This window comes from Brachyhypopomus gauderio, chromosome 5 (assembly GCF_052324685.1).
Source record: "Brachyhypopomus gauderio isolate BG-103 chromosome 5, BGAUD_0.2, whole genome shotgun sequence".
NCBI lineage: Eukaryota > Metazoa > Chordata > Actinopteri > Gymnotiformes > Hypopomidae > Brachyhypopomus > Brachyhypopomus gauderio.
In genome coordinates this window covers 3,333,606-3,338,605 of record NC_135215.1, presented here as the reverse complement: position 1 = coordinate 3,338,605, position 5,000 = coordinate 3,333,606, and the positions used below count along the sequence as shown (strand labels likewise).

At 47.1% G+C, this 5,000-nt stretch overlaps 1 protein-coding gene across 1 annotated transcript in view; it reads left to right on the top strand.

Annotated features, from left to right (window-relative positions):
• The window catches only part of LOC143513742 (dedicator of cytokinesis protein 4-like), a 36,362-nt gene that overhangs the window by 6,808 nt on the left and 24,554 nt on the right, over positions 1 to 5,000 (top strand). The gene's annotated exons all lie outside the window — the stretch shown is intronic.

Below are 5,000 nucleotides of genomic sequence, written 5' to 3'. Positions count from 1 at the left end.
GCATACTCATGAGGGGAGGTGGTGATGCTTAAACACAGGATGTACCGGGAGGGTTGTGGACACCTCCAACACAGGACACTAACAAGATTGCCCTCTGACCCCGACCACTGCTCCGTGCTGGATCCACTATGACAAAATGAATCGAAACAGGTTAGCATGGATTATGTAGCCAGTTAGCAAGGTAAGGTGAATCACAGCCTATTTCATCATGTGTGAGAGAGTGGTGCGAGGTTCAGATAAAGAGATATGTTGGGAAATAGTTATGACTGTCATGTGGAATTTTTTAGCACAAATAACATGGTGTAGCCGGGACTTTTACAGCACTGGAGAGTCAATGAAAGCATTCCTAGACAGATGGAGAATGTGTCTTATTTCAAAACATTACACTGGAGTTACATTTGTCTTGTATAAATATATCATCATCTCCTATAAAACCTTAACCTTGAGCTAAAAAGATGTTGAATTGCCAGTGTTTTTTTCTCCTACTTAAGTTTAGAACATTTTTACTGATTTTACTGAATATTTATTAGAAGGGTTTAACAAACAAACAAACAAACAAACAGACCTCATTTGATTCAACCACAAGGGAGGTTGCTTAAAAAGAATATATATGTATGTACATTATATAACAAAAGCCCTTGTTAATGTGTTTGTGTAAGCAGAATAGGTCACAGTTACAGGCATTAGGGCATTACCTCCTTCCACTGACACTGTAAATCTGGAAAGTAAGTCTAAAAAAAGTAAAAGAGATGATGTCACTTCCAGGATGTAAAATTCAGTACATTTCTACATTAACATTTATGCCTCAAAGTCATTTATTATAAAACATGATTTAAGAGTGATGAGCTGAGAGTGACATTAATGGTAGAAACATGATTGACAGACTGAAACTAAGACTGAAACTATGTGCACAAGTACAACACACATACACAGTGCTCACACACAAACGCATAACACACATACACAGCGCTCACACATACACAGTGCTCACACATACACAGTGCTCACACACAAACGCATAACACACTTACACAGTGCTCACACACAAACACATAACACACATACACAGCACTCACACATGCACAGTGCTCACACACAAACGCATAACACACATACACAGTGCTCACACAAACACAGTGCACACACACAAACGCATAACACACTTACACAGTACTCACACACAAACACAACACACATACACAGCGCTCACACATGCACAGTGCTCACACACAAACGCATAACACACATACACAGCGCTCACACACAAACGCATAACACATACACAATGCTCACACACAAACGCATAACACACATACACAGCGCTCACACATACACAGTGCTCACACACAAACGCATAACACATACACAGTGCTCACACACAAATGCATAACACATACACAGTGCTTACACACAATCGCATAACACACATACACAGCGCTCACACATACACAGTGCTCAACACAAAGGCATAACACACATGTACTGTGCTCACACACAAACACATAATCATAATACACATACACAGCGCTCACACACATAACACACATGCACAGTGCTCACACACAAACGCATAACACACATACACAGCGCTCACACACAAACGCATAAAACACATACACAGCGCTCACACATACAGTGCTCACACACAAATGCATAACACACATACACAGTGCTCACACTCAAATGCATAACACACATGCACAGTGCTCACACACAACACACATGCACAGTGCTCACACACATAACACACATGCACAGTGCTCACACACATAACACACATTCACACCGCTCACACACATAACACACATACACAGTGCTCACACACATAACACACATACACACCGCTCACACACATAACACACATACACAGTGCTCACACACATAACACACATGCACAGTGCTCACACATATAACACACATGCACAGCGCTCACACACATAACACACATGCACAGTGCTCACACACATAACACACATTCACACCGCTCACACACATAACACACATACACAGTGCTCACACACATAACACACATACACACCGCTCACACACATAACACACATACACAGTGCTCACACACATAACACACATGCACAGTGCTCACACATATAACACACATGCACAGCGCTCACACACATAACACACATGCACAGTGCTCACACACATAACACACATACACAGCGCTCACACACATAACACACATACACAGCACTCACACACAAACGCATAACACACATCCACAGTGCTCACACACATAACACACACAGATAACACACATGCACTCTGCTCACACACACAAATGCACAACGTGCATGCGTTCGTGCCTGTGAAAAGCATTTTATGAACGAACTTCTGCAAGGACAAATTCCAAAAAGGGAAAGTGTAATTCATCTCCATTTTCCGTCTGCTCGACTCGCCCACAGCAACCTCCACACGCCCGCGTCTACCCTCAGATCCATAAACCCGCTGGTACTGCCCCGCCACGTCATAAAGAGCGGCGAGCCGCTAACGAACTGAACGTGGCAAAACAATGGTCCTCCGTCTGACCGAACCGCAGTCAATTATAAATTATGCAGTCATTGTAGGCCCACAAAAGAAGACATCTCCTCATCCCAGTCAAATGTAATTACGGTGCTGAGCTGCTGGCGTCTCGCGATCTCTGGCTGACAGGACCAGTGACTGATGACCTTCCCACTGAGAGACTCCCCCGGCTGGGTCACCGGCTCACCGGCTCACCCCCGCCTCAACGTCTCAATACTTGGGCCTGACACGGAGCGCTCCAACGTCCGCCGTTGACAAATCAGCGCGTGGGTGCCCGGGCCGCGTCTCGCCTATCACTCACAATCAAGCAGCGATCAGTCGTCTCCGTCACCGGGGCGGGAGAAATGAGAGCTCGTCAGAGGCACTAATTTGACACGGCCCGCTCGGTTCGGCGTAATTGCTCTGTCACTGTCAGCCCTCGGACGGCCCCACTGTACAATTTGGACGACAATTATGGCCTCCCGTTTAGCGGGCGCCATTACGTGGCTGATGTTGCCTGGGCCTGCCTCTGACACGCCTCATCAGGTCAGCATGCAGCCCATTAATGAACACTGTTAGCATTTCTCTTAAAGTTAGCCTGCCGCTAATAAACAGGCAGTGTTCCATAAAGGAGCATCGCCATTCCTGTGACATGATATTTATTGTCTGCTCCTGACACGACGGGCTGGGGGTGTTAGAGATAGAGAGAAAGAGAGGGGGAAAGAGAGAGAGAGAAAGAGAGAGAGAGCGAGAGTGAGATTATGGGGGTTTATGGGGTATAGGACTGTTATGGGGTGAGATATAGTGGTACTTTGAAAAGCGAGGTCATTCTTCTGCTCGTTGACACCTGTTCTGTCCTGCCTGCGTGTGTGTGTGTGTGTGTGTGTGTGTGTGTGTGTGTGCGAGCCTGGAGAAGAGCGGACTCCTGCCGTGACCTAATGGTGGCAGTGTCCTCTAAAGAGCTCTCATTTCTGGCCTGCCCCCCGGGTGGCGTGCACTGACGCTGCAGGGGCCATCTTAACCGCGGTGGTCACCATTCATCATGGGCGGCCCCTCCCGCACCGCACCACTTCCTGTTCTGAGGTAATTATGCGCTGATCAGAGGCGACCGAGGTGTCATCCGGCAGTGGCCACACGCGCGGGCAGACACACACACGCGCGGGCAGACACACACACACACACAGGCTCCACCAACCCTGCACTACTGGGGTGTCATCCTCAGGACAGTGGGCCCGCCCAAGAACGTGCCACACTGTCTCTGTGGCATCAGCAAAACTAATAAAGGCCAAAACCCAAACGGATCCTCAATTAAGGGACTGCCAACTCAATGTCCAAGCATCAAACACACCCACTTTTAGAAAAGAGGTTTGTACTATATTTACAATTTTATACAGTCCATTGCCATGTAGCTGTCCCTGCAAATTAACAAAACACCAATATCTGTCCATGCTACAACAGCAATTTGCAGCATTCATTTGCTGTTTGTTTTTCATCTACTTATTGATCTGCTCAAGCCAAAGAAAACAATTAAGCATTACAAAAGCATTCAGCTATTGATCAGTCAAGCCTACAAACATTCTGATGTGTCACTTTTTAATACAGTCTGCAATTAAACTGATAACTGCCCACTGTTCGGGCCCCTAATGAGACGCGTGTTTCCCACACTCCAACACTCACACCAAGCCAAGCGTCTTGTTGTTCACAGAGGTATCGTTTTTCATCTCTCCGTCTGTTTGCCTGCTCCTAGAATAAACTCATTAATTTGGTTAATTATTTGACCCTATCGTTTTTTCCCTCGAATGCCGCGTGACAGGAGAGAGAGAGAGAGGGAGAGAGGGAGAGCAGGGGCATGTGGCAACATCAACGCTTGCACTATCAGTAAATAAACAAGCCAATAATACCCCAAAGGCTGATTAGCCAGCGGGTGAGCGCACCTTTTCAGCAGCGGATGAAATTGTTCCTGCGTGTTTTTGACAGCCCTGCCGCAGACGGCCGCGTGGCTATTAGGAGGAGGCTGCTGGCTGTAATTATTAAAGCTTCGCAGACGACCTGAATAAATGAATGCGTCCGTGGGCAGCCGTGCACCACGCCACGTTCACAGCTGCTTTGTCCAAACCGATTTCATTACACTCGCCGTTCCCTCGGCTGCATGTTTTACTCGGGCTGCGTTTCCTGTGTTACTCGAGTGCCATTAATAGTGAAGCGGCAACGGCACCGTGGCCGCCCGGTTCATTCCGCGGGGTGTGTGAGGAGGTGTGGGATGGATGCTCGAGGTCTGGGAGAGGTCTGCTGACATCTTACACATCTGACAAGGACAAGAACGGCCACGGCCAGAAATAGTCAAACGGTAAGGTCCATAAAAAGACACCAGGTTTTCTTCCTTTTTTTTATTTACACATACCACTCCATGGCCCCATCTTTTCCCATACCATCTCTGTTGCCACAGTTACACTCACATCACAGATGCAGTATCGTCTACCCCC